At 44.7% G+C, this 12,234-nt stretch overlaps 1 protein-coding gene and 1 non-coding gene across 2 annotated transcripts in view; one reads left to right on the forward strand and one right to left on the reverse strand.

The window, feature by feature from the left end:
• Positions 1 to 4,905: 4,905 nt before the first annotated feature.
• TRNAV-UAC lies at positions 4,906 to 4,978 on the reverse strand. Its single transcript has one exon. It is a non-coding gene; the product is annotated as a tRNA-Val (tRNA).
• Positions 4,979 to 9,668: 4,690 nt separating this feature from the next.
• PPEF1 (protein phosphatase with EF-hand domain 1) overlaps positions 9,669 to 12,234 on the forward strand; it is a 35,246-nt gene continuing 32,680 nt past the window's right edge. Inside the window, exon 1 of the mRNA XM_010394462.4 lies at positions 9,669 to 10,123. The gene's annotated coding sequence lies outside the window, so the exon portion shown is untranslated. The remainder of the gene's footprint in view (positions 10,124 to 12,234) is intronic.

The raw sequence follows: 12,234 nt of genomic DNA on the forward strand, positions 1-12,234 counted from the left end.
GTATATAGCATGTGTTCATTATCTTCCATCCCAATTATTTACCTCTACACTATCCATGCCTTTCCTAACAATAGCTGTGTGTAGAAATCTGTCCTGGCCTTACTGCTCTTCCAGTCACCTAATTGCACAGGGCTGAAAACTGCAATTAGTAGATCAAACAAAAATAGTGTTTCTCAGTTGTTTACTTGCTAGGCTGCAAAAATCTCAAACCAAAAATGCAAACCTCTCTTTGCTAACAATTCTACCTAGAGTATCCTCTCAACCAGCCTACATCAAAGATTTGATTTTGGAATGACTGATTCAAGATAAAAAGAGACTGCTAGTGATTCCAGTGGATCTTGCACCTGTTCCTCCAATCTCTGTTGATTATTTGCAATTAGCAATGAATTTTTAATGGACACTTTTGAAAGCAATTGCTTCAGAAGCAGCTTGCTTCGTTTCAAGAGATCTCAGATTATATGCACTGGGAATAGATTAAAGCACTGCTTAGATCACTAGCTGCTGTTGAGCTAAGATAGTTGTGCCTCTACTCTTCTGGTCTATATTCATTCAAAAATGCTGTGCAAACAAGGATGCTAGCTTTTCAAAAACAGTCCCCTGGGCAGCATTCATCTCACTTGCTGTAGGATACCCACAAATTTGGAATGCCCTGTAAATGTGTTGCCAGGTACAGCATCTCACCGCAGTCGCACCTCCAGCGTCAACACATGCCAGACTCACCAGGGTACGTGACATGGATGGGAGGAGTCTCCCACCAAGGGGGCTCACTGCTTTGCTCAGCCTCAAGGTGTTAAACCTCCTCAATCCAACACTTTTCCCACTTTACCCCACCTATATGGAGAGGAGGGTTGTCACAGGCATGGCCTTTCTGCTTCATGGACCTGAGCCAGCTCACCCCAAACCCTGGGGGAGAATCAATGCATGGCAGGGCAAGCACACAGGGCAGCACATCCCAGGTACCAGGAGGTGCAGGGGGCAGGGGGCTGCTCCTGATTTTTTGCCAGAGGCCTTATGCTCATATGCTGTTCCCATCTCAGGGCAGTGAGACCCACCAGAAGGTCCAGCCAGGAATTAAAGAAATATGAGATTCATTGAGGGTACCAGGGCAGGCTCTGGGCATCTGTTGCAGTGCAGCATCTCACTTCAGACTCTAAGTATATTCCTTATATTGTTCAGTGTAAAATGGGCTGCGATGGAAACAGAGATTTCCAGAGCTGCTGAGGACACTCAGATTCCCTCTTTGCATTGATGAGCAGTTGGTATTTAAATCTCGTGGGTTTGAAAATACCAGCTTAAAAATCCCTAAATACCTTCATCCACATATCTCTTGGAAAACCAGACCTGAGCTTCAGCCTCTCACCTTATGGTCTCATAAGGACAGGTCACAGTGAAGGAAAGCTACTCACACAGAGAGAAATCACCTACCATGTTTTAAAGAAAAATAAAGCCAAATTCTCTCCCATCACCACATGCATTTTTAAATCAGCTTGGTTTATGGTCAACCTCACCCTTCAAATACGTTTTGATTTTGTGTAAGAAAAGCACAGTAGCTCAGGGAATGTGTTCAGAAATAGCACAGCTCTTATCAAAGAACATTTCGTCCAAAGGGATACTCTTAAGACTGGTGGCTGCCCAGTTATAAAACTCCCTCCACACAAAAGAAAGGGAAGCCTTTGTTTAAAAAAGTGTCTATAGCATTAAGAAAACCAAACTGTTTTACATGAAGATTAGAAGAGCATTAGAATTAAAGTCTCTATATAAATAGTATGCAGTTCAGATAGTCTGTGTCTAATGGTGTTGATAGTCCCTCATTTTAATAACTGTAAACAGCAAAACCATGCTGCCAGTGCAGACAGCATTGCTAAATGAATCATGTAGTTAATTCTTAGCAAGCATTGAAATATTTTCAGGTACAGAAGGCAGAAAAAATTTAATGGTCAGTACATAACATAGCACCAGAAATGGCTACATTTACCCTGAATAAAAAAGAAAAATAAAATTTTAAAAAGGATAAAGATTAGTCTGGCACTGATTACAGAACAGAACTGAGACTAGTACAAATGGCCCAGATTAAGACAGTTTGGTAACATTCCCACAGCGATGCAAAATAGGAACTGCCTGGGCAGGTTCACTCTTCTGTCTATACATCTTTTCCAGCTGTAGCTCACGTCCCATTAGCCCTAAGACATTTTGTTATGTTTTCATAGCCCTCAGAAATCTTGATGTGTTTCATTCTGCCAGATTGTGGAAAAAAAGCCAGAGATCACCCCGTACCATGGAGATGCTTTTAGTCTGACTGGCAGCATGTGTGTGAGGCCTCGGAGGGGAAGCGGGAGGCAAAAGTACTCGTGTGTGAGAGAGAAGTGCAACTCCACATAGCAGTGTCATGTTTCTCCCCAAGTTGGAGTGCCAGACGGCTCAATCAGAGCAGCACACACAGATCCATGCGCCTGGAAGAGGAACACAAACAATGAGCAGTGTCTCAGCAGGAATATGTGACTGGCACACTTTTGTTTTAGCACAGTAAGGGAACGTACAAAACACACATTTAGACGTGTACACGTGAACCAGGGACATCTCTCAGAAGCAGGATACTGATGTGCGGAGAGGGCAAGACTGCCAATGCTTTTAGAATCGGAGTCAGAGCTGGATCCCCTTCAAATGGACAGAGTTGCAGTGGTCAATACACATTTAAGATATGGCTTTAGGAATAAAATATTTTTTTACAAGTCTCAAGTGTGAGCTGAAGTCGTCTTCTGAAATAGAGACCTTTTCCCAAATGTAAGAAAACGTGAGGCAGATAATTATACAGCGCTGACCACCAGGCCCAGGCCCATTCCCTGTAACTCATGCACTTGGGGTGCTTTGGCCATTGATGGCAGCATAGGCACCATGGGATCACCATCCCTATTAGATGGGAGGTACCTACACCAAAGGCTTGCATATCCTACATTAGGAGAAGTCTAGCTATGTCTGACTCAGCTTTGAGCCTGTATCCTGGAAGCAGCAGTCTGTGGAAGACAGTTTACCCCAGACACGGGACCACATTGCTTTAGCTTCACCTCTTGTGGACTGCACACACACTGCTGTCCTGGGTTGCAGTGTATTCTATTACCATCCTCATGAGCTGTTGAAACCAGGTGGGGCAGTGTTTCCTTGCCTCCTCCCCCCAGACTATCTTTCTGTTAATTGCCCATCATTGTCCTGCCGCCTGACTCAGAGATAACTCCCTCTGGACTATCTTCTGTTAATGAGCCTAATCAACACTTTGCCTCATGACTCATTACCCCATTGTGAGATGCTCCACCCAGAGGGAGGAACCAAGCATCCCATCGTGGATATAATCTGGGACTCTGACCACCAGAGACCCCCCTTCCCACTGGATTTCCAGAGGACAGGAGCTACACAGCCACCATTGGACTTTCTGAGGAAGAGCAGACCCTTTTACTACAGGATCACTGCTTCAGAGGACTGCAGCCACCATTCTACCAGACTGCTACCACCACCCTGCCTAACAGGGTGTCAGGTTGTACCTTGACTCTGTCAGTTTGACAGTGTTTTTCTTTTACTTTTTTTTTCCTTTTCTTTAATTTCCATTAAATTGTTATTCTGACTTGGTGCCTCCCACTGGTTTGTTTTCAAACTAGTACAACTGCTAAGCAAAATAGGCAGAGGAAAGCCAGACCCGTGTACTTCTGCACTTTCAGGTTGCAGGTTGCACAGGCCCTTAGCATCAGTATGGTGTAATCTTATGACTTTGGCCTGCCAGGTCTCACTATGGGATGTGTGGCTGCTTTCCACCCAAAAAAAGCTTCTGCAACCTGGCCCAGGTATCCCTGCATTGGTCTGCAATCTCTATCTGCAATCTAACTGCACCTTGTCTGTACCCCAGAGTGTTTTTTTAGTGAGAACAAGCACTGACAAAGGTTAATAGTTTTCTTAATATGATGATGATGAAGGTAAGTTTCTTAATAAGTCTCTGATTAAAGTAAGTTAAGCCAATTTTTTCTCTTTAATCTTTAAGATAGGTAAATCACACCCTCCCACTCTGATCCTGCAAAGATACTAAAGAGCTGACTCCAGGTCAGCAGAGCTCAGGGAGTCTTCTCCTCCTCCTGCAGAGACGTTTTAGCCTCAGCACTCAACAGGGCTCCCACGCAGACAGATGCCGTGCCAGCAGCCATGCCCAGAGGGTACCCTTTTCTAAAGCCTTGCACGTGCAAAATGAGACAGCATAATTTAAAAGTGAAGCTGCTCCGAGGCAAGCTGAGATGGCTCTTTCTTTCCCGATTAATAAAGACGATACACACAGTACAGGGGAAAACACGGATGGAGTTAACCGTGTTTGCTAGCTGTCTGCTGTGAAAAGCACTGGCCTTTCCCCAGAGCTCAAACACTTCTCCAAACACAGGGATGAAAGGACCCATGCTCCAGTCTGTCCCGGTGAGACTCCTCGGGGATGCATGGGGCTGCAGACTTCGCCACTGCCTTTGTCCCTCGCTGCATGGGAGCAGGCACGGGCTGCTGCTTCTCCCCACGGCCTCTGCTCTCTGTGGCCTCCTCGGTTACCCCTCCGAGGGACCAAGGTAAGGTGGGGATTCCTCTCCCGCGCTGGCAGGGAAAGGCTCCTCTTGAAGGCGGGCGTTTCCTGCCAAGGTGGCAGCCTGTGGAAAGGATCCCGTGTGGCAGGGTTTCCCACATGAGGTGCCTTTCTGCTCCCGTGGAAACACCGTGCTCCGCCTCTGCCGCAGGCCGGGCCCGCGCTTTCTTTAACTGGTTAGGAGGTTCCCCGTCTTGTGGAGGAAACAGCTAAACCGTAAACCGATCGCGTTAAAGGAAATTACGAAAAACTCAGTGTTAGCCAAGAAAAAAAAAAAAAAAAAAAAAAAAACGAACAGCTGGCGCTGGTTCCACTGGGGCTCGAACCCAGGACCTTCTGCGTGTAAAGCAGACGTGATAACCACTACACTATGGAACCGCCACGCGAAACCGTCCTCCCCACACTGCCCCTATCGACGACACGCTGGCCATGCCTCCCTTCGTGAGTGAGGAGGGAAGTCTGGTATTCTCTTTTTAATTGCTGGCTGATTACAAACAAATGTAGTAATTAAAAAATACCCTAATGCGTTTTCTGTCCTTCTGAGACCTACAGAAGGGCAGTGACGGGGGTAAATCAACTCTAGGTAAGGCTTCTGTGCCACCGTGTTGGGGCAGCGGCGGGCCCCGCTCTGCCCGGCCGAACGCGGCGCACAGGGGCAGGTACCGACCCAGGGTGGGGCACGGGCCACGTTACAGGGAGCGCTCCCTTCCCCTGCACGTATTCGGCACATGCATACGAATGTGTTCCGTAAATCTTTTGCCTTCAGCGCGTGTGCTCCGAACGCCATTGCCACTAGCCCCGCTTCGGGAAGGGCTGCCAGCCTTCCTGCGCATCCCGCTGCTCCTGGGACATGCTCAACTGTTGGGCTGGGGTGTCACATCACGTTGGCCCGAGTGTGGGGAGGGCAGGCTGAGCTCCGGAGAGCTGCAGCAACTCCGCCTCTGCTCCGGGGGAGCCCGGCTGCGCGGACTTCCTCTAAAGCCACCATAGCGAGGTGCTTCAGCTCTCTTTTCAGCGGGGCCGGGAGGTGTAGATGATTTCCTCGGTACTGGAGGTTGTTTAAGAAACATAAGGCAGTGAGAGGCAGAACGCCCGGCTCTTTCCAACCCCGTGGAGAGGACGAAGGGTTTTCCGCCCGTGTGTGGCCGCCCGGGCCCGGCGCCCCGCAGTCCCCGCCGCCGGCAGGGGGCGCCCCGCGCTCGCCCACCGCCCCAGGCCCCGCTCGGGCCCGGAGCCTGTGCGGGAAACAGCTCCTTGAGTAGGTGTTTTGGGTATCCATCCATCCATCCATCCATCCATCCATCCATCCATGGACCTTCTTGTCACCTCTTACACCCCACCATAATTGCCATCTTCCCCCTGTTATGTTTTACCTGGGTTTTTGCACTACTCGCGCCACCTCAGTCCTCACCATATTGCATCTTGCCTCACATCTCAAAGGGAGTGGCTTGTAGGAGCACAAATTAAGGCACGTGTACAATGTTTACAGGTTAAAAGTTACAAACAGAAGCTATTATTTGGAATCTAAAAGGTAAGTTTGGGAGTTTTCAGAAGTGTGGCGCTTGTAAGCAAAACAGTGTATTTTTTGTGGCTAAATAGTGTAGTTTCCAGGACTCCTGAAATTAATAACATTTTGCTGAAGCAGCAGATTTATTTACTGTAATAAAGTAGAAAATGTTGTCCTTTTTTTCATTAGAAGCAGTTTAATAAGCATTAGATGACTATACAGGTGAAGAAAATTATTTCCAGAGACTTGCTGCCCTCCACCATGGATGTGATGGTTGCAGTTATTAGTTGGTAGTTTCTAGTCTTTAAAAAACAATCAAAATTTTTTTAAAAAATCCTTTTACATACTGATCATTAGCGTGTGAGTCAAATCTGTGCGCTCTCCTGACCTGGAGAGCCTGATTTAACCTGGAGAGCCTGATTTAAAGGCTTTAACCCTTTGGGGAAGAGACAGTCTGGTGGGCCTGAGGCATCAGGACGTAGGATTTGCAGTGTGTGTATAGCTTCTGGTTCACCAGACCAACAAAATGCACATCAAGCTTTTGTTAGGCAATTCTTATGCCCATTTCTTTTTCCTCATGTTGCTCTACTAAGATCTGTCAAACTCTTGGTGCTGTAGATAGATAGATAGTTATCATTTCTATACGCTCTAAGTGGAGGTTGAAGCTAAAGTGAGGGAGGTAGAGTTGTGCAAATTAGGTCATTAGTCATTGCTTCCCAGAATAATCTGCATTCATCTGATAATTTGGGAAAGTTTCTTTAAAAAAAAAAAATGTTCTCATTTTTTACAGAGGGTATCCTTATGGTTTCATAGTGTTCTGGTCTAGTTTCTTGGTCTTCAGGAGCTTTGAGGCCCTACCGCTGCCTTTCTTTCACATTTCTGATTTTGTATGCTTTTTGCCAAGGATGCTACTTTTGATGTCTTTTATTCACCTTCTCACCCAGAATTGTCAGTGGGGGAACATTTCTTTTTCTGTTCACACAAATTAACCTACTTCTTCTAATGTGTGAGCACAGATTTCTGTCATCTCACTGACTGAGACAGAGTTTAGATTTGTTCTGGACATTAATGTCTCACTTCATTTTTTTCTATTTGTCTTTTTTTTTTCTTTCTGTCTCTGATTGGCCATCCACGTCTCTCAGTTAGGGACTTGTCCCCTGGCTAGTACTTTAAAATACTTTGCTGGGTCATATAAAAATACTTCGTTAAGCTTGGTAGGGCAAGAGGAGGGAAACCATGGTCAGAGCTTAGAAGGAGTACATTCACTTCAACTATGATTATCTTCATTCTTTTTGAAAAATATTGGTTACATCACTTTGTAGTGGGTGCATCTGAGAAATAAGCCTGAAGCAGAATTTGAATTATGTATGTGGAACGCCTGCATGAAGACTTGCTCGGGAGGTTAATGTTTCCAAAGTATTTGGAAAACAGAATATGTGCTATTACATCAAGAAGGGCTGCTTTTAGAGGGATGCCCTGATTTCTACAGTAGCACCATCACTGGGTTTTTTCTTGTCTAGAGCTAGACTGCTCAACCATATATTCCCAGAATTTTTTGGCCTACTTTCTGTTGCAGCTGTTGATGATCACTAAAACTCTATTCAGCATATTAAGTGTGTGTGTGATACATGACTGCTGAGCATAAAAGCAGTAGTATGTGTGACCTTGTTGATGGGACTGGTATGTTCTCTTTGCCCTTTGTGGAAAGGAAAGTGGTGTTGTCTCCTTGGACTTGATAGGGAAAGGTTAATTTGGAAAGGACATTTGTGTTTCCTCAAGTTGCATGTTATTGTGATCCCCACAAGTAACTGGAGAGGTGGCTCAGTCCAGCAACACGGACTCTTTATCAGGTTGCTTAGTCATGTCAGATCACTGAGACAGAGGACAAAGAACTTCCCTGAGAAACAAAACATGTCCTAAAGAACCTAATTGCTAAGGTTATCTCTCTCCCACTGATCTTGGATGAAATGTTTCTGATGGATTTATTGGCAATTGGAGCAAACCTTGTAGCCTCTCATTATGCAGAGATCTTGGTAAATGCCAGTATAGATGAACTTATCAGGTACAGTAAATGTTTATAAATAATGTGTATCCCGGGAGTGCAGTGGAAAGAGGTTGTGATGTATTTTTGCTTGCACGCATTTTGGCAGAGCAGCATGATCATACATAAAAGATTAGCTACTGTAACTAAGATCAGGGAAAGTGCATCCTGCCAGAAAAGCAAACATCAAAACTCTTCTGGGTCATGCGGAATTATTGCGCTTGGTATGCTTTCCATTTACTGCCTCGTCTCACAGGAGAGAACAGCTTTGAAAGTGGAAACTTGTGTCCTGGACTCCAGAACCTCAGAGGACTAGCTCAGTCAATCAAATGTCTTCTGCCTCGCTGGTTTGGCATTTTAAGTGTCTTTTGTACCTTAATAAAAATCTGTCTCAAAAGGGTATTTGATCACTTTGTCCTTCAGAGTGGTGGTTGATGCCTTTAGAACTGTCACCCCACAGATGGCAAAAAAATTCTGCAAATAGCAAGTTATGGTATTAGTAGACCTTTGGGGAGGGACAGGAGGATGAAGATATTACTGTATTTGCCTCTATTCTCAGAAATCTTTTGCCTCCCATCCAGTCCTGGTGGGGCTCCATCACCTGGAGAGGCTTCAGAGGAAGGGGCACAGTGAACTTCATCTTGTGCCCAGGCACATGGAGCTTTCTCCCACCCCAGCATGCTTTATAACCTGTGGTTCTCTTTGGACCCACAGGCCCCCGCCCTGACCCCACAAAAGTGGCTGCTGTGCTCTTTTCCATCACTGCACAGCAGCACACAATCTCTCCCTGGCTTTTGGAGTGGGGCAAAGGTGGCCTGATGAGCATAAGTGATGCTGAGGAGTGGGCCCAAAACTGTAGTGGTGATATTACAATATCATGCTTCCAGTGACACCTCCTAGTTTTGAGTGGTTTGGTGGGGTATGCATTCAAAATCAGTGTCCCTGTGCTATCCATACACTGCCAGTGGAGCAGATTGTTCAGGGGCTGTTGTGTGAGCAGTGGGCAGTAACAAATCGCCATGATGGCTCTGCCCTTCCATAGGGATCCTGTGCAGTGACTGAGAGTCAGGGGTCAGTGTGGCCAGGAGCTGGGGCAGAGATGCAGGACCTGCTGCCAGGGGTCAGGGGGCTCAGGGTTTGATTTCAAAGCACGGCTTTCTGACTGGAGCAAGGCTGCAGTGTTCTCAGCTTGTTCAATCCCTTCCCAGCAGTCACACAAGGAAAAGACGAGCCAAAACATGAACTGAGTCCACGGAATTCCAGTCACACACTTATGGTGAGAACATGTGCATGCGCATGAAGAAACTGAAGGCATTAGCGCAGTGCTTCCCACCACAAGATCTGAGTGCTTCATACTTGTCCCATTATCTGGGTATGACTGAGTGATTTGGAGAACACCTATATTACTTGCATGCAGATGCAATGCCTTGCAGTAAATTCAGTGCTCCTTTCCTTAAAAGCTTTCATAACCATGCCAGTCACATCAGATAACCAAAGAACCTGGACAGCCTTATGTTTTTTTCCAGTGTGCTAGATCTGCTAAAATGCAAATCATTGCCTCAACACAGCAGAAAGGCCGAAAGAGATCATGTGACTTCAGATGCGAGGCAGATAACTTCAGCCCATCCCTTTCTCTGCCTGAGATTCAGGAGGCATGGTGACAAAACAGCTCTTCAACACGCAAACAGCACAGCTGGAGGGCTGCAGCCATGAGCTTTCACATCAGGTTGGAGGATGAAAACAGCATTTTCCCCTGACTGTTTCTGAAGAGCAGCATTCAAGAAATTTCCTCTTGGGAAGCTGTATAAATAGGTGGAGAGCAAGTGCATTGGAGCTCCAGAGCCCCAGAGAGAATTGGAGCACCTGTTCTGCAGAGCTGCACCCCCCAGGGGTTGCTTTATCTTAAAAAAAAGAATCTTCTAAAGGTACTCTTGTACAAAAAATCTCGGTATTGCTGAAGCCGAAAGAAAAAAAGGTAATATCTTTGGGTGGGATATATATATATTTAGCTCGCATTTAAAGAGCAAATTGACAAAATGACAGATGTATGTGGCATTATTTATGATCTTACCCTGAGAAAAATCACTGTGCTTCAAATTATAACGTTTGACCTGGACTGAGTCAGTTATCCAGAACTTCTGAGTACAGATGAGATCAAATAGCTTTCAGACTACTGTATTTCATGTACTTTCTGTTTCAAGAAATATAATTTTTATTATATTTTTGAACCTTCTTCTGATGCTTAACTTAAACTTTATGAAAACCATGCTGAAGCATGAATTTAATTTTTAAACTGGCTCAGATTTCAATGCATATTTATTCTGAATATTTGCTTTTTCAGGATGTCATTAAGAACCTGCTTATTAACTGCAGGACAGTGTGATCCAGCTTTTTGCTTAAAGGGTGTTAACTTCTATGCTCCAGTTGGGTTCAGTTTACTAGAACCAACTTTCCTTCAGGATTTTCAGTTTTCCCCTTGTTGCCCAAAGGAATCTCCCCCTAGAGGCGTTTAACATTTCTGGAAAGTGATATGATGGGTTTGTTCATTCTTCAAGGTGATCTGCACCCCATTTGTACACCTGCATTTGCTACTCCCCCTCTTTTTAAAAACAATTCTGCCCAAAGTCTTGCTGCACGAAAAAATGAGGCTGCTTGCTTTGTTTATTTTTTGCACCAAAAGGAAAAAAAAAAAAAGGTTAAAATGTTTTGTGTAAATGTACCCTTTAATGATATAAATAACATGAACTGGTATTCTCCCACTAATTTTTCTACAGATTCTCTTTGGGTTGCATGCAGTTCCTGAGCTAAGGGATTGCTTGAACTATCTACATGTTCACACCTTGGCCACTCTTGCTTTTATTGCTTTTTGCAGTGCATTTTTTGGTTCAGGAATATGAGTCCACCTTAAAACTTCATCCTATTCTTCATCCTATTCTCTTTCAGGCTTTGCTGGCTTTCTGGTATCTTGCTGCATCCCATTCCCTATTGATTCCTGGCCCCAACACTAAGGTCTATCAACATGGTCACTGATAGCAATCATTCCATCAGCTCTATATTGAGCTTAGCCTTGCTTCTCTGAGCGGGCTAAAGAAATTGTCTGTTAACAAAGAGGCTTTCTCATTTCTTTCTTTCACATGTATATAATCACTGAAAATCATTTAATAGAAATGTTAGTTTGTTCCACGGATGTAAAACAATGGAGACCTTATCACATATTGATTTGTCTATGTTTGATGTTCTTATATCAACCCCTTGGCAGATCAAATTCAGTGTTGGTGTCAAACTTACAGCTCTTGTGCCATAGCCAGGTTCCATTTCACCCTGCTAGTTGACTGTGACAGCTTCATCCTACTTTCTGCAGGGTGGGTATTTTAGCTAATGAGATCTTTAATTCATCTCCAGATTCCCCTCCTTGACAATCCCAACAAGACAGTTTTGGAGAGCTGTCCTACTGCAGGTCCTGACCTGAGTGTTGTGATTGATGTCTGGATTCTCTTATCTAGGGTGTTTTACTTTTGCCAGCTTCATGTCCGAAGCAATGCACAGAAGCAAATCCATCACAAAACCAGGTTATGGCTTCTCTATGGTAGCTGCAGTTTTCATATCCAAATGAAAACAATTCTGAAGGAAATCTGTGAGTCACAGTAAAATAAGAAAATTATAGCAAGATGACTTCAATTGAAAGTCTCTGTCATTAGAACCATCCATCCATTCATCTGATCTTTATGCAGAAAACTCTCCAAGTACATGTACCTCCTAAGACATGTTATGGGAGGAGATCATAGCTACCTATTCACAAATATGATTGAGAAAGGGGTGATAGCAAAAGGAGGCACATTGCTGGAGAGAGCTGTTGAAACAACTTCTAGGGGAAGTAGCATAATTATGGAAACCCCATCCCAACAAAAATAAAAGGAGGAGCCTTTCATTTTTGTTTATCAAAGGTAAGAAACAAATGAAAAGACAGAAAAGTAAGAACTTAAGTCCTGGTGGCTCTTATTCATATGGCTCCCATATCCTCAGGTTTAGCCCAGCTTACACTTGTCTGCCAGTGGGACAGCTCAAATAGTTTTAAAAGATAAGGTG

The sequence above is a fragment of the Corvus cornix genome, chromosome 1, assembly GCF_000738735.6.
Source record: "Corvus cornix cornix isolate S_Up_H32 chromosome 1, ASM73873v5, whole genome shotgun sequence".
NCBI classification, from domain to species: domain Eukaryota; kingdom Metazoa; phylum Chordata; class Aves; order Passeriformes; family Corvidae; genus Corvus; species Corvus cornix.